General features: G+C 39.4%; 1 protein-coding gene and 1 pseudogene across 3 annotated transcripts in view; one reads left to right on the forward strand and one right to left on the reverse strand.

Annotated features, from left to right (window-relative positions):
- The window catches only part of NTRK3 (neurotrophic receptor tyrosine kinase 3), a 449,021-nt gene that overhangs the window by 217,215 nt on the left and 204,780 nt on the right, over positions 1-27,026 (forward strand). The window lies entirely within an intron of this gene.
- LOC114035764 lies at positions 9,668-10,122 on the reverse strand (annotated as a pseudogene).

The following is a 27,026-nucleotide window of genomic DNA, read 5'->3' on the forward strand; positions in this document are numbered from 1 at the left end:
AGAGAGAGAGAGAGAGAGAGAGAGAGAGAGAGAGAACAACATGAGATATAAACATACACACCCTCTCCTATGTAAACCTGCCTTCTCTCTGTGACTTTCCTTCCAGTTCTCTCTGGGAACTGTAGTAGCTCAGTGGGCCCTCTTAACAGCTTCTCAGATCATTTGCTTTATCATTCCTCTCCTGAGCTTCTCACTGCTTCTCTGGTGTCTTTGTAACCAATTGAACTATTCACTTGTCGAATCTTATTAATTAGTGACAATATCCCCTTAATTTTTCAGAGGGGCAAGTGGAGGACTTCTCATTGACACTGCAGTGTAATACGTTAGCTGACTTTCTCTTCTCCACTTCATTGAGAGATGTTGTTTTGTCTAAAAGGAAATTCTGACTGAGCAGAATATAAGGGCACTAGTAAGGAGAAAACTCATAGCATGGGGTTTAGTAAGCTGCTGGGAACAAATCACTTAGACACTGTGTTCAAGTGACCCTTCACCTAGCCTGGGAACTTCTCCAAGATTTCCCTCAGTGACATTAAAAATGTACACTCCTTGAGAGCAGGGACTCCTTTTGTCTTTCTTTGTATCTTAGTACAGTGCCCCACACATAGCAGGTGCTTAATAAAATGTGTGCTGCCTTGAGCTCAACTTACAGATTAGTTTGAGAGGCAATAGGATGTAACAAAAAGACACTGAACTCAGAGCAAAGGCCTGAGTTGGCATCCTTGCCCCATAACAGGTATGTAATGATGGACAAGCCTCTTGATTTTTTTTTTAAGTCTCAGTCTGTCTTCTCGTCTGTAAGATGGGGGCAATACTTTCATTTCCTGCCTCATAGGGTTATAACGAATAGAAGTTCTCCATAAACTTCAAAGTAGTATAGAAGCACGAGATACTTTTTTTTCTGTCTCCCCACACAAAAACATCTCTGTTAAAGATTCTCTCACTCACCCTGCAGCCATCTCACCCTGCCACCATCTCCCTAAGTTTCCCAAACAGATTGCTGGGCAAATTGAGCGATGATTTTGTTGCAATAAGAGTAAAATGTGTTTATTTCTAGATGCCCTGGAGCCACTGGCTGCCTTACCTAAAAGTAACTGAGAACACACAAAAGGGAAACTTCCCTATCTTGATACAAGAATGGGTGGTGGAGGTTGGGGGTGGGAGAGAATGATGCTAAAATAAAGATATTTAAAAGCCAGCTTCCTCTCAGCATCATGAACTATAGCCAACTACAGGGAAAACTGAAAAAAAAAAATAACAGTCCACAGCCTCGGGCTAGCTGTTTGCAGAGATAGCATTTTACTGGGGAATCACTAGGACTTAGCAGACTCATTGTAAGTGTGCTCTGAAACATGAAGCATAAGGTATTAAAGCCAGTTTTGTAGTTGAGCCTGGGTGAACTAAAACTGAGCCTAAGCAGTGTTTGATTTTATGAGAAACTGAAGTAGGTTAATAGGATAGAGCAGAGGCTGGAAAGCATCCCTGGAAAACAAAGGGTCTAGAGGGCACAAGAGAGGCTGAGGATGTGGCTCTCTCTTCTGCTTTTGAATACATATACCTTTTCCTTGGAATTATATTCCTATTACTTTCTGTTTGACAGCTGCGATGTAGCTACTAATAGGTGATATCTCCCATCAGAATGTCTGCCATCTCCCGTTTTAATATGTTGCTTGGCTAATTTATCTCAGCTGCCTCTGAACCACCAAGTTAGATGTTGTATATATTCAGAAAAAGACAACACTTTGGTATTATTGGCTAGTCCCAGGCCAGGCACTGCCCCAGGCTTCTGGCCTTGGCCAGGCTAGAACATACACTAGAAGAAAAATCCAAACAGCACTGCTTGGGTTTAATTTTCTTTCTTTGCTTTTTTTTTTTTTCTGTGAGGCAGTGAGTTGAAGTGACTTGCCCAGGGTCACACAACTGGTAAGTGTCAAGTGTCTGAGGCCAGAATTGAACTCAGGTCTTCCCGAATCCAGGGCCGGTGCTCTATCCACTACACTATCTAGCTGCCCCTTGGATTTTATTTTCAAAGAGATATGGGGCTAGGGGCTCCTTTAGACCCACCTGGTGAAACAAAGAGCTAAGACTTATTAGAGTCGTCCAGGAAAGGACTCTGTGGAAGGAGCTTTGGCTCCAGGTGTGGAAAGGATTGTGCAATCCCCAAATCAGGGTCTAGTATTGAATTGGAGCCTCGCTACTGCGTCTTCTCCATCCATCTTCCAGAACCAGTTTAAACTCAGTGAAGATGAGTTAGTGCATGAAGGATATCATAGGATTGGGCCCTAATCAGATCATTACTGCAGCAGGGAGGAAAATTATGCCAGTTTCAGGCTGCTGTCTCTTTTGGCATCCTTTATTTATTTCCTAATAGATTCTATTTATTTATTTATTTTGCTGCATGGTCATAAATTCTCTTCCCTTCCTCCTCCTAATCTTCCTTTTGATCATCCTTTTCTTCCTTCTTGGAGATTTTCAACATTTGCTTTTATCTTATAGTATAAACAGCATTGAACTGGGAATCAGTGAATCTGAGTTTCACCTAGTTGAAACTAACCTGGGTGAATCCTGAGCCTTCTACTTACTAGCTTGTGACATTGGCTTACATGTCACCTTTGGAACTCAGTTTCCTTCTATAAAATGAGGAGCTTCACTTGGTGGCCCTCCTGGGCCCTTCTAGCTCTGAGTCGTAGGATCCTTTGGTACTTGCCTGCCTGGGCTATAGAGTGGTTGTCAGATTAAGATCCCCAGGCACCAGCTTTCAGTTTGTGAGGATAGTAGGGGCAAATCTTCGTGTCAAGCTAGCTTTATCTTCCATTGCAGCTTATTTTTCATCACAAATCATTACGGCTAGAATGGGGTTTTAAGAATCACCTAGTCTAACCCTTTCATTTTGTAGGTGATGCAGCTGAGGACCAAGTGATAAAGTGAGTTTTCAAAAGTCATACACAGCTAATAAATACCAGAGCCATACTTTTGTTCTTTGACTCATGGGACATTGGCATGTATATAGGATGGGAGTGGAATTCACATTCAGGGAAAGGGGAAGGTGATTTTTTTTTTCCTTGGCTACAGTATTTCCTGTGATTGGATGTAGTATTTCCTTGGCTGCTGTGAAGGTTTTTTGTTTGTGTTGCTTGTTGCTCCTATAGTAAGGAATGGGAGAGAATGAATGTGGGAAGGGCAGGCCTTGAGAGTAGAGACTTTGGGGGAATGAAATAGGCAAGGAAAATGAACAAGTGACCATTCCTTGCTGTGAAGAATGGTCTATCATTAAAAATCGGTGGGTATATTGCAACAAAATCTTCTCTAGTTGAATGGATAACATCATGCCTGCTCAGGGATCTGATTGTTGTTTATCTAACTGGGGAGTATGGTATATCAGCTAGGATGTTGGATGCAGAATTAGAAGAGACTTGAGTTCAGATCCCACATTTTACAATTACTACTTATGTGATTGAGGCTAAGTCACAACCTCCTTTGATCCCCAGTTTCATCATCTGGAAAATGTTGATAATAATATCCACAATGTTTACTTCATAAGCTTATTGGAAGAATCAAGTCAGGTTCAGTCAAAAGGCATTTATTAAGGGCTCATTATGTGCCAGGCACCATGCTAAGTGAAAGGCAAAAGAAAAACAAATGGCATGATGTGTGGTAAATGTTCTACAGAACTTAAAATGCTGTAAATGTCAATTAGTATTATCTATCTGTATGCTTATTTATGATGTACTTTTCTCAGAAAAAATCAATTAAGGAGAATTGATAAATTATTAGTTCTTGTTGGCTTTCTCTACTGTTTTGGAAAGAAAGAAACAGAGAAAAGAAGTCTCCACAAGTGCATCCCAGCATCAATAGCTCAGATTGACATGTACTGCCTGAAGGACTGCGTATAGGCATAAGTAGATATAGATTGTATATAAGAATGGGTGGCAGAAAGCAATGATATCGGGGACCATTGATTCCTCAGTTGACGTATAGGCCTTGGGAAGAGAAGAGGTTGATTGGAACAAGCAGATTCACCTGGGAATATAAAGCAGGTGATGATGTTCTCCTTATATGCCCTCTTCTTTATACTTGTTCCATCCATGACATAGGTCTGCCATCAAATTGTGGAATTGTATTGCTTCCTTGCTATAGGGGTGTGTGTGTGTGTGTGTGTGTGTGTGTGTGTGTGTGAGAGAGAGAGAGAGAGAGAGAGAGACAGACAGACAGACAGACAGACAGAGACAGACAGAAAGACATACAGAGAGAGAGAGAGAGAGTGAGAAGCCTTGTTAAACTTGGAGAGGCTTAAGTACCAGAAGATTGAACAGGTGATTACTTGGTTACAGTAGTTCATTAAGCCATCATCCAAAATGTGAAGGGCTTGCAACCTGCATCAGTGTAGTGAGTGCTCACATTAATGAAATCACAGAGCCTTGAAGTAAAGCCAATTCTCTCTCTCTCTCTCTGTGTCTCTCTCTCTGTCTCTTTCTGTCTCTTTCCCTCTGTCTCTCTCTCTGTCTGTCTCTGTCTCTGTCTCTCTCTTTCTCCTCCTTTCCTACCTCCATTCCTTCCTCTCTTTCTTTGTTCCCCTCACACATGCAACCCATCAGTCTATCCTTAGACTTTCCTTGAAGTCATTCTAATTTTGTATAGGAAATTCTAGAAATTATATTCTATTAAATATCTTTGAGATCCAAAGGTTACCTCTATGTCATGATGCGGGCTCAGATAAGAACTCTCATGGAAGAGATAATAAGACCTAATATTTTTAAAAAGAGAATAACCAAAATTACAACATAATGCTTACTAGCTATCCTTCACCATGCCAGCTATAGGCACACGTGCAACCCTTGCTTTCCACAACAACCAAGGGAAGTGTATCAGTTGGAGACTCTGTGAAAGAGAAATCTAGAAAGAGAATCTGCTTCTGCCTTTGAGGTTCACTTGGAATTGTTTCATTTCCTTTCATGTTGCTGTGATGAACTGTGTGCTCCCCATATCTGTTTTTGCCATATATTCCTTGGTGAGTGAACGAGACCTGTGGATAAAGAGAAAGATGGAATAGATTTGCCTAATGGAGAATGCCAGTTATAATGCAGATGGTGAGATATAAAATCTTGCCCAAGGCTGCTGAGTTCCTAGGAACTGACAGAAGGTCTTCAATCATCTATTTGGTATCTTCTCCACAGATTCTTTATAATACTGCTATTTTCTGTCCATTTGGAGAATCTTTGACTAAGGTGATTTTATTATATTTGGGTCTGTTCAAAGTGTTTCCGCTTTTCCGATGGGTGATTTCTAGCTCATGAAATTATGAAGGAAGGTGAGAGAAGAAAGAAAAAATAGGACAGAACTGATGAACAGAGTGGTGGTGGAGGGAGTAGTCACTCTGGTTATTACCATGGGCTCTCCCTTTGTTTTAGTTACTTCAGGGGTATACTTCAGTAGGTATTGTTATAACCACTCTATTTTGATTTTCTCAAAAATTTCTCTAGACATCAAACTGAGACCTGGGAACCTCGTCTGCTGAGGTTTATACAAGAGGGTGGTACCTCTGTTATCTGAACAGTGTGGTCTTTCTTCCGTACTGAGGTCTGTACCCTTTCACCATGCCAGTTTCCCTATGTGAGGTGAGGGGATGTATCTGGACATGGATTGTGCAAACAATGAGGTGCTAAAGGATGGGAAGAAGGGAGGCAGATGGAAAGCTACAGCTTGCATCTGTCAGATTGGAAACAAAATTCCATACACTCTGTGCCAACTTCCTGCATGTCAAGGCCAGATCTGTTCACCAGATTCACATTGGCCTTGAATAATACCTTTATCCACACCAGTAGTCACTTGAGCCTAAAAGCACTGGACCAAGAGTCAGAAGAACTAGGTTCTACCTATGGTTGTACTAACTAGATACATAACCAGCTCTTAACTAGTGGCACCCTTGTGGGTCTTAGTTTCAATAGCTATAAAATTAAGGAGCTGAATTAGATCATCTCCAAATCTCTTCCAGCTCAAAATCTATGATCCTATGATGTATAAAATGAGGGAGTTCTAAATTCAAACCTAGCTTCAGACAGTTGTTAGCTTGTGACCCTAGGCAAGTCACTTCTACCTACTTCAGTTTCCCTATCTGGAACACGGGCACAATTAAAGCACTTACCTCTGAGGATTGTTGTCAGATTAAAATGAGATAATATTTGGACCATGACTCTGAAGTTCTTCCTGACCCTGAGATGCTACAGTTCTAGGTGGTTAGAACCAGGCACCAAGATAAAATGGCAAAAGCAGTCTTAAATCTTAAAACACTTTTAAAATGCTAGCTACTATTGTTTCTTCATAATTAGAAATTGTTGTTCAGTCGTGTCCAACTTTTCATGACCCCATTTGGAGTTTCCTTGGCAAAGATACTGAAGTGGCTAGCCATTTCCTTTTCCAGCCTTTTTTTTTTAAACAGATGAGGAAACTGAGGCAAACAAGGTTATGTAACTTGCCCTGGGTCACATAATTAGTATGTGTCTGAAGCCAGATTTGAACTCAGGAAGATGAGTCTTCCTGACTTAAGGTTCAGCATTCTATCCACTGTGCCACTTAATTAGGAGTGCAAATAAAATTACCTAGTTTCAGATGAGATGGCCCTTGAATTACCTAAACTGTTCTATCTGGTTTCTAGCTTAGCTTGGCCATTCATAATTCTCCCTAGAACAAGAGTTTTTAAACATCATTTTAGGGTGTTTACAAACTTGAATGGAGGGGAAAAAACGTCTAGCATTCTGGTTCTCAACCTTAGGCACGCCCTTCCACAGGCATTTTCTATATTTGTAAAAAGCCTCTCTGAGTGATATATAAACAACATGCATGCCTATTCACTCATAATCACGTACCACTCATTACTCCAATTCAATTTATTTTTAAAATTAAATCATATTTTTATTTTTAAAATTAAAAATTGGCTTTTCTTCCTCTCATTCCCCCATGGGGAAAAACCCTTGTAACAAACAGGCATACTCAAGTAAAACAAATTCCTCCATTGGCCAAAAATATGTGTCTTAATTTGTGCTCTTAGTACATCTCTGTTGTGATGTTTCAAAAGTTCAAGAGATGTAATTTATGGGTAATTTAATCATTTTATTAATAAGGCTAGCATGTTATTAATAAAAGAGGTCAGTGGTACTCTTGAATGCCAAAGACTCTCATGACAGTGAGCTCACAGTTTATATGCCCTTGGAAGAGCAGGTGTTCCTGAGGGTGGCAATCAACTCTGACTGGTTAACAATTAATGAGACAATGAATATTATAATGAGAGGTGGGCTATATTACAGTGAGAATCTTGAGATGTGTGACACTAAGCACCCAAATCTTGGTCAAAGAGACTTAACAATTTCCATATCATCTCTCTGACAAAAGGGAGACTTCACATTTTCTCAGACCTGTCTGAGTAAACATAATGAGCAGGAATCTACCCATTAGCCTAAACTTAGAATGTCTTTTACTATCTTTGATTAGATCAAAGATTTGATTAGCCTAAGTAAGTCTTTGAGAAAGATTTTCCACACTGGTTGATTTCTGGATGAGGAAGTAGAAAAGTGGAAAAAACTTGGTCCTGATTCAATAATTAGTTACTAATCCAAGAAAGGAATAATCGTTTCTTTCACTGTCAGGAGATGGACAGCATACTTCATCACTGGTCATTGCATTAATTAGAATTCTTTAGCTTTCAAAATTGTCTGAAGCAACAACAGCATTATTACACAAAACGTTCTCATGGATCTGTTTACATCAGTTCATACAAGCCTGTCCATGTCTCTCTATTAAATTTAATTTAATAGGCATTTATCAAGTGCCTACTGCATGCAAACATATTATGTGAATGTGCAATGAAAAAAAATAATGATCTTTGCCTATAAGGAGTTAACAATCTAATTGTTGGATTATACAAAAATAAAGTAAGTGTAATACAAGATAGTTTATGGTAAAAGCAAAAGAGATATACAAACAAAATACTCTAAGAAACTTTAAGGAGAGTTGCGTTTTAGTGGGACACTTAAGAATCAAAGAAGGTTTCATGGAGAAGGAGGATTCAGAGAAGGAATACAATAATCACAAAAAGCAGAGTTGTGGAGAGAGTGAATTTCAGGCATGGGGAATGTCCTATGTGACTGCATAGAAGTTGAAGACTATCAGAGGAGTTCATAGAATAGCCAGTAGTCCAAGTTGAGTGGAATAGAGTGTGTGAAGGGGAGTTGTGTGAAATAAAAATAGAAAAGTTAGATGGGAGTCAGATTGGCCAGGCCTCAAAGGTCATGCTAGGGAGTTTGTATCTTATTCCGGGGGGGTAGGAGAGGCACAGATATAATTTTTGAGCTGGGGAGTGACATAGTCAGGTCACTAAGATAATTATTTTGACAACTACTATGTAAAGAATTGATGAAGAATTGATGACCAGAATCAGGGTAAGGGGATCATTCTTCCTCTTTCAGTCTTATAAGGTGACCTAACAAGAGGGGTGAAGACACCTGATATAAGCTTCCTCAGCTTCCCTTTTGACTCAAGAAAGAAGTCCTTTCCAAGACTAATTCCTTTACTACACTTTAAGCTTAACAAAATACATTTCTCACAACAGTCCTTTGAGTTAGGTAGTATGAATATTATTCCAGTTTTATAAATGAGAAACTTGAGACTCAGAAGGGTTAAATGATTTGACCATGATCACAAAGCTAATCAATGGAAAGCTAGGATTTGAACCCAGATGCCCTGACTCCAAGTCCAATTTCACTATACTCTGCCCTTCATCTCCTCTTTATTGACTCCTCCATAACCTTGATATGTCAATTATCCTCTCTTCCTTTTGCATCTTCAGACAGACTGTCTCTATTTTACCTTTGTTTTTGAACATGCTCATGTTTCTTCTTTCCAAAAAACCCCATACAGAACACCTTCCCTCGGATATCCTGATTCCTTGAAGTGCCATTCTTTTTTTCTGTTGTTTTACCACTAAGCTTCTCTAAAGTCTCCATTTCTTCACCAGTCATTCTCTCTTTTATTACTATACGACTATTGTCCCTACACGCCAATGAAAACACTTTCTTAGTGGTCACCATTTATAATTTTTTCATCAGACACAGTGGTCTTTTCTCAGGGCTCATCCTCCTTGACTTCTCTGTTTCATCTGACGATTCCTTAGATTTTCTGATACTGTATTTCCCTGGTTTTCTTACCTCTCTGACTATTCCCACTCTTTCTTTTTACCCTTTAAGTATATATACACATATATGTATGTGTGTATACATACATATGTGTATGTATGTGTGTATATATATATATGTTCTCTTGGTGATCTTGTCATTTCACTCTCGTGGCTTCAGATGTAAGTATGGCTCCCAAGTATGTATAACCATCCCCAACCTATCTCCAATGCTCCATATCTACATTTTCAACTGGATCCAACTGTTTCCTGGTGCCTCAAGTGCAACATGTCCAAAAACTAGTCATTGTATTCCAAACCAAATCTCCTTATAAAGGATACGACCCCAGTCAATCAATCTTGCTGTAACAAGTCACTTCCCTGGGTCAATAGCACTCCTTCTGGAAACAATCTAGGAGACTTTTACTTTTGTCCCCAGGACTTTCAACTTTCACTATTTTTTTTGAGTTAGATGTGACTTTATTATTTTAGTGCATAAACCAAAATTTATGCAACCAGAGCAGAGGCTGTAGTTGATTCATATTTCCAATGGGATGGGAGCACTCTCTTGGTCTTGTAGTACTGAGCCAGCCGGTGAATTCGGCTCTCGTTCAGAATCAGACGCAATTTAGAATCCTTGTCCTTTCTGTTTCTCTTAAGATGCTTTTGAACAGCAACAGCTCTCTTGATCAAGTGATAAAGATCTTCAGGAAGATCAGGGTCAAGTCCCTTGAACTTTAGAATTCTCATAACTTTGTTACTAGTTACAAAGCGTACTTGTGGCACACCATGAGAATCCCTCAGGATCACACACACATGATCTGGGAGGGCGTCAGGCCCTTCTTGGCCAGCTTGTGGATCTGCTCCTTCATGTCATCTGAGGTGAGCTTCAGCCACGTGGGCACGCTGCGGCGGTATGGCAGAACCAACTGGGACAGGCCCTTCCCAGGAGTGTGCATGCGACCTATGATGGCGACGATCTGGCAGCGAAAGAGAGCAACTTTCACTACTTTCTAAGCTTCTCTAATCACTGATCTCTCAGCTCAAAGCCCTGAGAACCCTATCCTTTTGAATTCCTATGTCACCTTGGTTTCTGGATTTCAGAGGTTTGCTGCTCTTGATCCCTTATCTCCTTCTCCTCTGCTTTTGCCATTATATCTTGGTGCCTGGCTCTAACCACCTAGAACTGCAGCATCTCAGGGCCAGGAAGAACTTAAGAAGTCATGGTCCAACTCCATGCCTGCTCAAGGATTCTCTCTGCAACATCCCCAACAAATTATTGTTCTGCCTCCTCATGAAAACCTCAGTAATAGGGAAGTCACTGCTTCCCAAAGCATTCCACTCCACTATTGGACAGTTCTAACTGTTAGAATTATTTGCCTTCTTATTTGCCAGTTTCCCATATTGTCTCCACAATCCCCAGACCACAAGAATGCATTTTGTATGGGTTTATATACAAAGAGAAAGAACATACAAGTTCAAACATATATGCCAAACTAACATAATTAGAAATTGTTGTTCAGTCATTTCAGTCATGTCCAACTCTTCATGACCCCATTTGGAGTTTCCTTGGCAAAGATACTGAAGTGGCTAGCCATTTCTTTGTCCAGCCCTTTTTTTTTTTAGCAGATGAGGAAACTGAGGCAAACAGTATTATGTGACTTGCCCAGGGTCACATAATTAGTGTGTGTCTGAGGCCAGATTTGAACTCAGGAAGATGAGTCTTCCTGACTTAAGGCTCAGCGCTCTATGCACTGTGCCACCAAATTAGGAGTGCAAATAAAATAAATCTACCTAGTTTCAGATTAGATGGCCCTTGAATTACCTAAGCTGTTTTATCTGGTTTCTAGCTTAGTTTGGCCATTCATGATTCTTTCTAGAACAAGGTGGTTTTTTTTTGTTGTTGTTATTTTTGTGTTTTGTTTTTTTTTTGTGAGGTGGATCAGGGTTAAGTGTCAACTGTCTGAGGCCAGATTTGAACTCAATTTCTCCTGATTCCAAGGCTGGAGCTTTATCCACTGTGCCATCTAGCTGCTCCATGAACAAGGGCTTTTTAATATCATTTTAAGGTGTCTACAAACTTGAATGGAGGGAAAAAACCCCAAAAAACATACATATGCATACACACACACACACACTCACACATGCATGCACACACACAAACCAATTTTGTTTTTTGTTTTACTAACCTTGAGTTAAAATTTAGGATTACCTTCAGTAATTTAAAAATATTGTTCTGGGTGTGGGGTTCTACAGGCTTCACCAGACTGCCAAAGGGTTTAAGAATTCTTGCTTTAAACAATGGACGTCTATTTCTTTTGTTTCCCCCAGAGGAGGATGGTGTCTTCCCCAGTTTGCTGAGCAAGCTCATTTACCTGCTGTATAATACCTAGCTTACTCAGTCAATCAGGAAGCCTCTTGATGACCTGGTGGTTTGGGGGTATTCTGGTCCTATCATTAGTAATCACTTGCTACTGAATTTCTCTCTCCTTGACAAAGGTGGGGTAGGGGAGGGAGAAGAAAAGCAAAATGCTCCCATTACTTCAAAAATCAGAATAATTCAACCTGACATGCAGGTCACCCTGAAAATTCACAAAAGATACCATTCCTTACACTGTTCCTCTTAACTTTCTTATTTATTAATGGCATTATCATTCTCCCAGGAACCCAGGTACCCATACCTTGACTCTTCTCTGATCATTGTCCTCCTCATCCAATTGGTTGCTGAGTCCTGATGATTGTCTCCACAGAATCTCTCACATACATCTCCTCCTTTCCCTTCTCTTTGATATCTCCCTAGTATGAATACCCTTTATCCCTTATCTTGGTTATCGCAATATTCTCCCAACTAATAGCCTCTCTTTCAGTTTGCCCCCCCCCCCGTCCAGTCTATTCCTGACACCAGTGTCATTCATTCATTCACAGTAAACTTCTTAAGTATAACACTGGCTATTTAATTAAACAGATATGCCTTAATGTGTAAGATATTGTGCTAGCATGTGCTAGCATATATATCTATATATACATACACACACATATATATATAGCTTAGCTAACATGTGCTAGGATAGATATATACATATATATACATATATATAGAAAGCACTTTCAGCTGGGGATAGGTGATATGTGTGATGACATCTGATCAGATACCTGAAGGAAGATAAAAATTATGGAAGGTAGCTATGAGAAGGAGCTTCATTACAGGCATACAGGAATCCTCTTTGAATGTACAAAGGCAGGAGATGATATGTTGAAATTGAAGAACAGCTAGTAATTTGTTTTGACTAGAACGTAGAATATGTGAAGCAGTATTATGTGAAATGAGACTGGGAAGATAGGCTAGAACCTCATTCTAGAGGGCCTCAAATGCCAGGCTAAGGAGTTTGAATTCTGGAGTATAAGCAAAAAGAAGCAACAGAAGGTTTTTGAGCAAAGGAGAGGTCATGATCAGACCTGTGCTTTAGAAAGGGACTTTTTGGCAGTAGAAGAATGATTTGGAAGTAGGAGAGGCTGAAGCCTGGGAGACCAGGCTATGACTTTAATTTAGGTAATAGGTGGTAATACCCTGAATAAGGGTAGCAGTATGAGGAAAGAGAAGTGGAGGAATTATCTCTCACTATGTATACACACATATACACATACATACACATAAACACAAATGTGTATGACACATTGTATATACCTATAAGCATATATACACACACATATGTATATATATAAATATACATACACATATACTTACAGGAATATACACATATATGTATATATACATACTCTACTGGATGACTTGCACTTTGCTGTGCCTTCCTGCATTTAAACCTTAGCCCATGCTATTTTTGCCATCTGAAATTCTCATCCTCTAGCTCTTCCTGCTGAAAATTCTAGTCAACCTTCAAGGCCCCCACCAAATGATTCTTGAAGGTTTTCTTAAAGAATTAACTAGTTGTCACCTCTTACTCTGATTTTAGATAATTAAACAAATAGGATTATTTATCTTATACTCTTAGGTTACTTGTATTTCATCTTATAATTATATATATTTCTTATTAATTTTTATACTTAAAAGACAGGAACAGTATCATAACAGTAATGACAATAAGGTTAACTTATGTTTGTTAAGTGTTTGAAGGTTCATAAAACATTTTCCTCATAATACTATATAAAGTAGGCAGCATAAGTATTATTATCCCCATTTTACAGATGAAGAAACTAAAATACATGAAGTGACTGCCCAAGGTCATGTAGTTAGTAAGTAATAGAACTAAGGCTAGTCTCTTGACTCCAAGTGCAATGTTTTTTTCATTATACCATGATCATCTTTTCATTCTCCAAATACATAGCTCATGCCTTTGTCACATGAATAAAATAATGCTATCATTTCTGAGACAAGAATTTTGAGAGACAAAAGTTAAAAAAAAATCTAAAAACTCTAGTTAGAAAGCTAGAGTGTAATAACTTCCTCAGGGTTATGTGTCTTGTAAATAGTAGAGCTCGAATTAGAAACGAAGCCTCTTTCCTTTGGCCGACTGTTTTTCGTTTACACCATATATCCTCTCCACACTGTCTCCTTCCTTGTTAGCCTCTTACAAGCCTAGGCATATATGCTAAAATACATCCTGACTGATTAGCCCTCTCCTACCTGAATTAGTGAAAAACCATACACTACCTCATGTGGAACACTTCTCCAAACACAAGTGGGATACCTAGAAAGATATACCCATTTGCTTTGCTACCCAAGGGTTTAGATATCTATGTCTATATATAACCACACTCTAACCATTTACATTTATAGAGCACTTTATGATTACAAAGAATAACATGACTGCATTTATCCTTGTTTCATTTTTCAGATGAGGAAACTCAGATCTAGAGTTTAGCAATGTTCATACCGTAAGTGGGGGCTCTGTCTTGAATCCTGATCTTCCAACTCTAAGGTCAATTTTCTTTTTCTTAAAGTGGCATTCATTGTGCTTGTCCTGCCATTTCCTACCCAGTACTTTCCTTAATCTGTAGGCAGCAAAGATGCACCCTTAAAATGCCCCTCTCTCACCAAGAATCACCTCCTTGACAATGAAACTTCTTTGGCTTTGGCACTTATGCACAATTCTGCTGAGCTAACATTCAGGGGATCCGTCCTACCTAACATTTAGCTGCACAGCACATGTGGAATCAGTTCGTGCATTTGCCTGCAAGCAAAAGCCCATCCCCCCTGGGAACTGTCCCAGTTTGAGGGTTTAAAAAAAAGGCAGTCATCTTAAAATAGAGATTAAATACTACAGAAAAAAAGAGACATGAAAATAGATCCAGGAGGTATGGTAGATACTCTATTTCAATAGATATTAGAGATAAATACATGGGAGCCATAGATAATTATTATAGACAGCTATAGTCAATGGGTAATGCTACAGGTAAATTTGTAGACATTGGAAATAATGGAATAATACAAAGGAAGTGAGACAACACATGAGGGAGTATATATAATCATGGGGCTGAGGAGAAGTGCAGGAAGGTGTTCTCTATGTGAGTGAAGCCTTAGATAAGACTTGTTAAATGAAGTTTCTTCTTTGAGAAGATTGGAACAAGTAGGTGGACGTGTCCCCTCCCCTTCTATATGCATTCTTTGATTCACCTTCCATCAAACTCCCTCTCTACCCTCCCTACCCTGACTCAGAATACTAGTATCACTGAGCTGCAATGGGATGAGAATTCTTCTAGACTAACATATAGTAGAATAGGCCTGGCAAGTGATAATCTACCTTCTATTTGAAGATTTCCAGGGATGGGAAATTCACTCCCACTCAAGGCAGCCCATAACACCTAGAGGCAACTCTAATTTTGGAGAAGTCTTTTTTCCTTATATTGAACTAAATCTACTTCCCTATAATTTTCATTGCTTCTGGGTCTACTTTCTGGGGTTAATAAAACATTTAATCTCTCCCCTTCATGATAGTCCTTCAAAATTTGAGGATAGCTATCATGCCAACCAAATGTGGGCAGCTAGGTGGCATGCTGGGCCTGGAGTCAGAAAGACTCATCTTTATGATTTCAAATCTGGACTCAGACAATTACTAGCTTTGTGACCCTAGGCAAATCACTTAACCCTGTTTACCTCAGTTTCTTCATCTGTAAAATGAGCTGGAGAAGGAAATGGCAAACCATGCCAGTGTCTCTGCCAAGAAAATGCCAAATGGGGTCACAAAAAGTTGGGCATGACTAAAAATGACTGAACATTGACTATCATGCCAACCTCCCTCCCTTTACTCCAAGTCTTCTCTTCTTCTGGCTAAATATCCTCATTCCTTCAAATAATATTCATATGGCACAGTTTCAAGTCCTCCCTACTATTCTAATCATCTTTTTCTGGACTTGTTTCAGTTTCCTAAAATATGTAACCCATAACTCAACACAGTACTCGGGATGTGGTCTGACCAGGGCAGAATACGGTGGTGTGATTACCTCACTGGATACTGTGATTCTATTGCTGATAACTAAAATTTCTTTCTTCTTTCCTTTGTTCTTGCTCATTAACCCATCTACCTATTCATCCATTCATCATTCATCTATTTATCTATCTATTCATCTAGCTATTTCTCTATCTATTCTAAAAGATGATGCTATTAAAGGGCTGCCCTCAACATGCCAGGAAATTTGGAAAACTTAATAGTGGCCACTGGAGTGAGGAAGATCAGTTTACATCCCAATCCTAAAGAAGGGCAATGCCAATCAAGGTTCAAATTATCAAATTACTCATTTCATACACCACCAAGGTTATGCTTAAGATTCTGCAAGCTGGACTTCAGCAACATGTGAACAAAGAATTAGTGGAAGAGCAGGCTGGTTTTCAAAGAGGCAGAGGAACTAGAGACCAAATTGCCGACATTTGCTGGATTGTGGAGAAAGTAAATGAGTTCCAGAAAAATATTTACATCTGCTTTATTGATGACACGAAAGCCTTTCTCTATGTGGATCACAATAAAATGTAACAAATCCTTAAGGAAAAGGGAATATCAGATCATCTTGTCTTCTGAGGAAACTGTATGTGGGCCAAGAAGCAACAATTAGAACCAAACATGGAACAACTGACTGATTTATGATTGGAAAAGAAATAGGAAAAAGCTGCATATTGTCACCTAATTTATTTAATTTATATGCAGAGTACATCATATGAAATGCCAGGATGTATGAATCAAAAGCCAGAATTAAGGTTGCTGGGAGAAATATTAACAATCTGAGATATGCAGGTGATACCACTCTGGTAGAAAGTGAAGAAGAATTAAGAAGAGAAATTAATTGATGAGGGTGAAAGAAGAGAGTGTAAAAGCTGGCTTGAAGTTTAACATGAAAACAAAAAAAAAAAAAAACTAAGATCTTGGCAACTGGTCCCATCACTTCCTGGCAAATAGAGGGAGAGGAAATGGCAGCAGTGTCAGATTTTATATTCTTGGGCTCAAAGATTACTGCAGAAGGTGACTATAGCCAAGAAATCAAAAGATGCTTGCTCCTTGGAAGGCAAGCTTTGGCACATCTGGACAGTATACTGAAAAACAGAGACATCACCTTGCCAATAAACGTCCATATAGTCAAAGCTATAGTTTTTCTAGTTACAATATATAACTGTGAGAGTTGTACTATAGGAAAAGCTGAGTATCAAAGAATCAACACTTTCAAATTTTGGTGCTGCAGAGGACTTTTGAGAGTCTCATGAACAGCAAAAAGATCAAATCAGTTAATGTTTAGAGAAATTAATTCAGGTTATTCATTGGAAGGTCAAATACTGAAGCTAAAACTTTGACTACATAATAATACTAATTATAAGACTACTAATACTTTGACTATATAATAAGAAGATAGGATTCATTGGAAAAGACCCTGATGTTGGGAAAGATGAAGGCAAAAGGAAAAAGGTATGGCAGAGGATGATATTGATAGTGTCATGCAAACAATGAACATGAGCTTGAATAGACTTCGAGAGATATTGGAGGATAGAAGGGTCTGGCATGCTATGGTCTATGGGGCCACAAAGAGTTGGACAGGACTGAACATCAACATCCTTCTCTCCTTCACCTCTTCCCCCCTCCATATGCCATGTCACATTGTTGAGTTATCTTAGGTTTGCTGGCCACTTTTGCTCTCAGATTTTTTTCATACTCTTATGAGAGCTTTGGTTCTACCATAATTTTTTATTCAAGGATACATGGCAGGGAAAGGATGTATGTAATCTAGTATGATAGGCAGGTCTCACCATCCTTAAGGAGATTGCTACCCCTTTCCTGTTGACATTTCCTCTGATTAAATTGGCCAATTCTCCACTGTAGTTGGCAGGAGCCAGATCTCATATGGGAGAACTACCTTCCTGATTCCTTTTCCAATAAATAGGAATTTATTTTCTTTTCTTTCAACCTCCCTCCCCTTGCCCATTTAAACAAGAAAAAGAAAAACAAACCTTTTAAAATAGGCATAGTCAAGCAAAACAAATTTCTACATTGGCTATATCCAAGAATGTATATCTCATTGTGCACCTCTCTGCTAGGTGGTGGGTAGCATGCTTTAACATCAATCCTTGAGAATCTTGGTCCTTCATCACACTGATAAGAGATCTCAAGATTTACAAAGTTGTTTGTCTTTACAATGTTGTTATTGTATAAATTGTTCCCCTGATTCTGTTTACTTTACTCTTCATCAGTTTTATCTGTCTTTCCAGGTTCCTCTGAAACCATCAGTTTCCTTATTTATTATGGCACAGAGGTATGCCATTCCTCTCACATACCATAATTTGTTCCCCAGTTTATACACACAATCCTCTTTTCCTTCTGCTTTACAACCATTTTGTGCAGTGGCTGTAGCATATTGGATTCAGACATTGAAAAGCCATAGGGAAATACAGAATGGGGGAAAAACTCCCTGTCTTCAAGGACCTTATAATCCAAAAGATTTTATGCCAAATAAGTCAGTCTGGTGATTGTCTTCTGTTGTCCAGGGATGCCAAGAACTTGATCTCTTCCACTATTTGAATGAGTGCAGCCACCAGCTGAATGTCCCCAGTCCTGGACATAGGCATTCCTTAATTTACCAACGATTTGTATTCTCCAGGTTGTCTGTTGTTTTGAATATGAAATCTATTTGCAAACTGGAACAATGTTCTGAGTGTTGCTTAAGATTTCAGGCCAGACCACAAAAGCTCTATTTAATCCCTTTTTAAAGCTGAGCTTTGGGAGCTGTTGGTCCCAGGGTGACTTCTGGGTGCTGGGAGTTGGGTGAGCTGTAGTGGAATATGTGCATTCTGTGTGGGCTATTTGGTGTAAGGAGAAGGAAGGAGAAAAGAATCTTCCTTCATTTCCCTTCTTGGGACTGGGCCAGAGTTGAGCAAAATTTGGAAATATTTCCCACCCTCTCACTTCCTTCCTGAACTTGTTCACTCCCTGATGTCACATCTCTTGGTTCCTAGCATTCCTCTGCTTACCTAACACCCCAACCTCATTGTAATGCTTTCACTTTTGGGAGCAGAATAGAGTACTTACTTGATCTCAAACTACACATTTCCTCAGTGTAGGTAACCTCAGGCAGGTTTTAGGAGGAGACAACCAGCAGCCTCGTGTTCTGTAAGGTGAGCTTGTTTGGGAGCCAGAAGAGTTGTTCAGATTGTACTCTTTATTTATTTGAGTAACGTCAGGTGAATCCCCTGACTTCCCTGAATTTCATTTTCTTCACATGCAAAATGGGAATAATAACACTTGTACTAGCTACTTCACAGGGTCGTTTATGAGGATCAAATTAGATAACGGATATCAAGCATTATATAAATGTTAGCTAGTATACTTTAATTTATATTCATGTGTGAAAGACTGATAGTCCCTTAACCCTTCCAGGGATAATTCTATTTTTAAAAAAGGGTTCTAATTACTCAGATAAATCTTAAATTAGTAGAGTTTTAAATAATATAACAAAGTGAAATGGAAAATTTCAAGCAATATATGTGGAAGATATTTTGGGATAGAAAGCCACCAACTACATGGATGTAGGTGCTTACCTAGGAATTTGGCTCTAGGTAAACAATTATAATTTGTTCCTTCTTTGCAATTTCTCCTTTATTTCTGAATCCATTTATTCTCTAAAAGCTACATATTATTGTGGTGATGGTGATGGTGGTAGTGGTATATGTGTTTGTGTATGTGTGTATGTTTGCGTTTGTGTGTGTGTGTATGTATGTGTGTTTGTATATGTCTTGTGGCTCCTGTAGCAGCAGCAACATTGGCTCTGGCTGTGGGATATAGAGAAAAGGGAAGTTAATTTATAAGCACTGGTTGTAAATGAGAGATAGCTCGTTTGCTTTTGCTGGTTTCCTCCCTAGCTCTGTCACCTTGCAAAAGTCATATCCTATCTCTTGGTCTCCATTTTCTTTATCCATTCAATTAGGCCTTTACTCCAAGACCCTTCCCTCCTTTCCCCTCCCAAATGCTTCCTACCCAGCATGGGGAGGATCAGGGAAGTGAAGCCCAAGGAATACAAAGACCGGAGAAATTCAGGAGATTCTGAAAGATTTCTGTGTTGAGTATCATAGGGATCCATGATGGCACCCTCAGGAATTCAAAATTACTATTCTCTTAGAAGATAAAGGTATTTGAAATGGTGAGATGAGAGAAAGATTCCAAGAACAATCTTTCCAAGGCGATTTTGGCTGGTCAGATCTCTGGCAGTACTTGGCCACAGAAGAATTACGGAATTGGAAACAAGATGGAGTGAAGTCCAGATGGCATTCAGCAGAGGCCCAAGTTTTGTCCCGGGAGAAGGGAAGGGCCTCTGGTTCATTTGCCTGGTATTGGCTGGCTGGCTGGTGGGAAAGGCACTTTATCTTCCAAGTTCTTTATAGGTAGGATGGCATCTTAGAAAATGGATAGCACTAAATAGCAATCTGGTCACCTGGCAAAGCTCCAAGCCACTCAGTTTGGGAATGGGAACCATAGGGCCACCCTGAGATTTGGCTGTACTCAATTTTTGACTTTGCATTTAGAAACTCAACCACTCTCTACTGTTAATAGGATTAAGTGTGGGATTTTCTGTTTGAATGCCAGGGCCTGTGGTTACACTGTTAAGTCTTACATAACCTGCAATTTTGTGGCCATGTGGGTTAGAAATAGGATTGTTCAGTGGACAAGTCACTGGACCAGGCTCAGGAGACATAGGGTTTAGTCCAAGGTTTGCCACTGATCCATTACTTGAGTAAATTTCTGTCCGTTTCTGTCTCCATTTCTCTGTCTTTGACTTGTAATTTCACTTAGGATGAAGAACTCCCTTTGTGGAAACTCCTTCCAATGACCCATTCCTCTTTTCCTCCCTCCTTCCTTTCCTTTCTCCCCACTTTCTTTTAAAACCCTTTAGTGACTTACCCAACAGCCATCTATCTTTGGATGAACCTAGAGTAGTTAGTAGGGCCCTGGGATTTTCATAATGCCCTGCCTTCATAGGCCTGAATATATTGTCTGCAAGACAGGTGAGCAATGAAAAAGGAAGAGGAGCCTGAACATACAAGCCTACTGCTTGTTGCCAGGATAGGTGAATTGGAAGAACCATCCTTATAGGTGTAATGATAGGTAGTCATTTCACTTAACCCAACTGGATTCTGGTACCAGGTTATCTAGTCATTTTGACTATGTCTTCTTCCCAGGACATAATAGAGAGGCAATGAGGAATAGTTCTGTCTTACTCCTCAAATGTTCTCAAGGAAAACAAATAGATTTCCTAGTACCTTTCCTTTTTTTAGTATCTCTGTTCTAGTAATAACAACAGTAGTAACAATAGCTAGCATTTCTATAATGCTTTAAGGTTTGCAAAGTGCTTTATAAATATGATTTCATTTTATTCTCATAACTCTGGAAGGTAGGTGCTATTATAATCCCCATTTTACAGATGAGGTAACTGAGGCTAAGAGTTGTTAAATGACTTGCCAGGTATACACAACTAGTAAGTGTCTGGGACTGGATTTGAGTTTAGGTATTTTGGACTTTAGGTCCAGTGCTCTATCCACTGTGCCTATCTGTCAATTAAAATCTTTGACAATACCATCCTTGAACTGAAAGAATTAGAAATCCTTCTCTTTACAATTACTGAATTGGAGTAATTAGGAATGAGAGTACCTGTCTGGATTTTAGTATTGTGAGATTGATGGGAGTAATCTTCAATGACACCCTCCCCATTTTACAAATTGAGTCTGTGAAAAGTTTAAATGACTTAGCCAGTCATACAACTACTAAACATTAGTAGTAGGATTGGAAAAGAGGTTTTCTGAGTTCATATTTAATATTTTCTCCAAAGTATGATGCAACCAGGGGTAGAGGTGAAGAAAGTAATCATTGGGAAGCAAAGAACAGCATGTATCACATAACCTAGTGAAAGAGGTACTCAACTTCACAAAAACAATCAATCCCTAGGGAATATTGCTATGGGGATCTCAGAGTGGAAGCTATAATTGTTTTCCTAGTGCCTACACTGGGTCAGGCCTCCTGCCACACATACTAGATGAAAAAGCAGAAAACCTAAGAGACTGGATTGGTAAACACTGGTTCCATAGGGGAGTGAAAAAAAATAGTAGGTGACATCCTCAAGAACTGGGCACTGAGCCATGGCAAGAAGCTGCTGCTCTTGCTGGGGGATTTTTCTTTTTTATTAATTTACAAACAAAACAAAACAAAACAAAACACTTTTCTGATTGAGTACCTGACTTCCAAGAAGCTCCAGGTATCTTCTAGTTAATCCTTGTCATATCCCTGAGAGGAGAATAGTGACCACCCTCTTCCCAATTGATCACACACACACACACACACACACACACACACACACAAAACCATGAGGGCCAAAGAGGATGAGCAAATCAAGAAAGGAAGTGCATATGGAGACATACATTTCATTGGAGGTTCAGTGGAAAGATGGTTGATAATCAGAAAATGAGGGTTCCAGACCCCATAGCTGCTACTTACTAGCTTGTTTTCACTTGACAAGCAACTCAAACCCTACACTTCCTTTCTTCATCTGTAAACGTAAAATGAATGTGTTGGCCTTGATGGCCACTTAAGGCCATCTCTTCCAACTTTGTAACTATTTAATTCCGTAGTGCTAAGTGTCCAAGAACCTTGTCTGAATGGACCAGATTGGCACACTTGTGCTTTGGCTGTACTAGGGATGTTGGCACCTCAATGCTGTTTGAGTCCAAATAGAATTCCTTCTTTCTCTGAAGAAATAGGCAAACACTTCTTCCTGTCCTAGGGCTAGTTTAGCTGGCATTAGCCTTGGCTTAATTTTATATCTCTGTTCTTGATTATACCTATTTGTGCCCCTAGCAATAGGATCCAATTGAACTGAAGAGTTCGTCTCTCAAAGGCTTCATGTACTGTCCCAGGTAAATAAGGGCATATTTTACTAGGTTTATAAGGTACTCATTCCCCATGACCATCTTATGAAGTAGGCCATGTAAATATCATTGTTATCCTTTTACAAATTAGAGAACTGAGGCACAGGGGGAATAAGTGCCCCAAATCACATAGCCAATATGTGCCAGAGCCTAGAAGTAAACCTAGATTTTGTTATTCCAAAGAATAGTATGTTTTCCACTAAACAAGTTTGGTGTTGTGTTTTTAGATGAGTGCAAGTTGTGTATACATATATATTTATGTGTAAATACTGGAATATACATGTACACATTAGTTAGGGTTTTTGCACAAGAAAGTAGTTTCTTTAGGGAATGTATTTATAAGACGAGAACTGCATGTAATTACATGTGTCATGACTTTTGAAGCAGTGATATGGCTTAGTGGATAGAGGACTGGGCCTGGAGTCAGGAAGACTTGAATTCAAATATGGCCTCAGACATTTACTATGTGTGTGACCGTGGGCAAGTCATTTAACCTCTGTTTGCCTTAATCCATTGGAGAAGGAAATGGCAAACCATTCCAGTATCTTTGCCAGGAGAACTCCATGAACAGTATGGTCCATGGGATTACAAAAAGTTAGACCCAACTAAACAACTGTAACTTTTAGCCTGTGGAATGGAGAATCATAGAGGATCAGATCTAACCTCTTATTTTATAGATGGGGAAACTGAGCCCCAGGAAGAGGAAATGACTTGCCCCAATGGTCAGACCAGTAAGTTAATGGAGTTGAGATGACAGCCCTGAACCCTTGCTAATCTGTTGCTATTTCATTGCTGTTCTATGTGTGAAGACTGTATGAGGTCGCTAAATTGTGTCCTTGTGTTGAGCAGTGATTGATCTAAATAATGTGTGACATTAAAATATGAATATGATAAAAAAAGATCTTTAGGAGGAAGAGAGAAGAGAGGGAGAAGGAAAGAGAAGATGCATACACACACAGATACATGAGTGCTGCTCACCAACTAAAATCCCTGACTCTCAGGGGACAAAATCATTTTATATCCAGAGCTGTTGCCTCCCAGCAGAGCCATCTCTGATCAATCTGAATTACAGATTAACTGGCAGTGAAGGGACAGAGGAATTCATTTAAATGAATAGCTTTCTAATTTATTAAAGGGGCTATTTATGCTGTTGGTATCAGATGCCTGTCAAATTCTTGGAGCAGCAGCAAGGCCCCCTCCCAACTCCTTGACCCTTTTCTACAAGCATATTTGTCTTGTCCAAGAGCAGAAATGGGTCTCTGGCAGGGATTTATGCAGGTGTGAGATAAGGATGCATAGAACACCTATTGTAGACTTGATATTTTGTATGCAGATTAGCAATTAGCTTGCTGCTCATGAGTAACATTAAAGCCATTTGGAAGAAGCAAGTATACCACATTCCTCCAAGCTGCGTTAGGGGGAAATAAAGGTAAATTTTTAGTGACTGAATAAACCAGCCTACTAGTTACCAAGATCATCTGATTCATTAATATTTAAGGGAATTGAATCCCCAAAGGCCAACTTCATGACAATATTGTAAGACCTCCCTTTAAATGGTCCTACCCAGCAGAACTGTTGGTCAGAATAGGCCATGCAGATGAAGCAGCAGCTAGACATTCGGACACTGTGTCTGTGGAATTTGCATGAGATGGATAAAGAAAACATCTCAGGAATGGAAGAGTAGGGCATGTGTGAGGATGAGGTGAAAGGATGCTATGACTTTAGGGGATGCTTGCAGAACCTGGGTACACTAAAGCACCTGAAGGGGAGAAGAGAGCTGAAAAAAAAGCAATAGTTCTGTTTTAATGATAGATGTCTGTCAATGCTCTCCTACTTTTGAGGGGAATTATCCAGATCCATCTAGAGCCCTCCCCCTACCAGGGTGCTTGAGCAGTTTGTCCCCCATTCACAATTCCAGATTCGTCCTTGACCCCTATCAAAACTTAAATGATCAAGACACCACATTGTCCTCAGTGCCTTTCCCTATTACCTAATGTGTAGGAACACAGAATGTGAAATCTTGTGAGTTTTCTCCCAGGAAGAACTTTGCAGCTCATTGGCTTCTGCTATACTATCTGCTATCACACTGTTCCTTCCCTGGCCCTTCCTTTCCCTTTTAAATTTATTTAATATTTCCATCCAGTGTCATCTTCAATCCTGCAGCAGATTTCTCACAACTATATCTTCAGAAAGCAGAGAAGGGAAAGACAGAAAAGAACAATTTCCCTCAGAAAGCCAATGGGATTAATTTAGAACCGTTTTGAGAAAGGCCTAAAAAGTTTACTTCTGAAAAGCTACTGATTTGACAGGGTGTACACCTAGAAGGTTTCAGGAAGAAGAAAGAATGAGTAGATTTATTCAGTCTTCTATTGTCCCAGGGGGCAGACAGAAAGAGCTCCAACAGATAGAGAGACTCCTTCCTAGAATATTCTTCTAAAGGTCTTAGTCAGAATCACGAAAGTATCTTTCATTTTCCTTATTCCAGGGACTTACCAGAGCCTTTACCTTCTGTGACTTTTATGGCCATTGGATTCAATTTATTCATCTCAGAGAAGTTGCCTAGATATGAACAGTGCCACTTTGGTTCTGTACCTTTCCTTTTTTTGCTACTGTTGGGAGAGCTAATAATTTGGCTTTTTCCCCCTATGGACTAATGATCTAGGAGGCAGTACCACACAGTAGAAATAATATTCTCTCTGGAGTCAGAGGTCCTGGGTTCTATTTCCACCTCTTATGCTTATCACCAATGAGAATATGGGCTATTTATTCCCTGTCCTTTCCTCATTTTTAAAAGAGGAATTTGGTCTGGATAGTCTCAGAGAATTCTTCAGCTCTAGATTCATGATCCTATCTTGTGGCTTTGACTCCTATCTTCCAAAACAAGGTAATAGCTTTTTATTTTGTCAAGTTCTTTCTGGAGGAAGACTCCTAGGATATAAAAGCAGTGTATGTTTGTGTTTTTTTCATTAAATCTCATTTCAGGTTTTTTTTTCCAGCTATACAGAAGCTTGGTAGGCTTCCAATATTTCAAACTGCATTAGGCTTTAGATATATTTGTGAAATTTCATATTCTAATTTAATGTGGAGATATTAGTTATGAATAATTCTCTTCTATCTCCATATTATACTCTAATCATCATCCTATAGTAGTATAGTTATATTCATTCCTGTTTGTCAGACCTCCATTAATTGAGTAGCCATGGTTGATCTCCCTATCTCTCTTCCCATAATAATTTCTAAATGCACAATGTACCCTGATTCACACGCGCTTTGCTTCTCATGATTGCACTGTCATGACTTAGTTGCTGCTAATTCAGAAAGCCTATGCTAAAAAGAAAGTAACTTCTGGATTGTTGCCATTTTTGGCCAACCTTTTGCCAAGGCTGGTTGATTTCACCTTTGCAACATCTCTCCAATACTCCCTCTTCTCTTTTCTGACACTGTCAACACTCTAGTGCTGGTCGTCATTACCACACACCTGGACAGTTGCAATAGTCTGCTGGTGGGTATCCCTGCCTCAAGTCTCCCCCATTTCAATTGGTCCTCCATTCAACCTTCAAAGTGATTTTCCTAAAGTGCAGGTCTGGCCATGTCACCTCTTTACTCAAAAAATTCCAGTGGCTCCCTATGACCTCCAGAATCAATTACAAAATGCTCTGTTTGGCATTCAAAGCCCTTATAACTAGTCCTCTCCTCCATTTTTGGTCTTCTTTATACCTCACTTCTCCTAACATTCTTTTTGATTCAGTGACACTGGTCTCTTTGCTGTTCCATGAACTTGGCTTCAGGAATTTTCTCAGGCTGTCCCCCGTGCCTAGAATGTTCTTTCTCCTCATCTCTGTGTACTGACTTCCCTGGCTTCCTTTTAAGTCCCAACTAAAAATCCGTCTTCTACAGGAAGTCTTTCCTAACCTCATTTAATTTTAGTGCCTTTCTTCTCTTAATGATTTCCTACTTATCCAGTATAGCTTCTTTGTAGGTATTTGTTTGTTGTTGTCTCCTCCATTAGATTGTAATCTCCTTGAAGGTAGGGATCATCTTTTGCCTCTTTTCGTATTCTCAGTATCTGACACATAGTAGGCACTTAATAAATGTTTATTGACTGACTGATAGACAAACCCTCAAGATGTTGGCCTGGTGTCAGAGGCTCTTACCTCATATAAAGGGTCCAGTTAAACTTTGAGAACCACTGTTTTTCTCTGGCTCATTTTCTTCTACTCAGGTAGAACCTGTGACTTTCAGTATCTATAACTCTTCTAAGGGTAGCTAACAGCTCCGCCTTACATGCATGAACATGTAAACACAGTACAGTTTTATTTACAAAGTAAATGATAAGAAGAGGGCCACTATGACAGCAGTGAATTAGAAAGTTGGCCTTGGAGTCAGGAACAGCTGGACTCTCAAATCCTGCTTCAGATACACACTGACCATGTGACTTTGGGCATGTCACTTAAACTCCAA

This window comes from Vombatus ursinus, unplaced genomic scaffold (assembly GCF_900497805.2).
Source record: "Vombatus ursinus unplaced genomic scaffold, bare-nosed wombat genome assembly UNPS02009205.1, whole genome shotgun sequence".
NCBI classification, from domain to species: Eukaryota; Metazoa; Chordata; class Mammalia; order Diprotodontia; family Vombatidae; genus Vombatus; species Vombatus ursinus.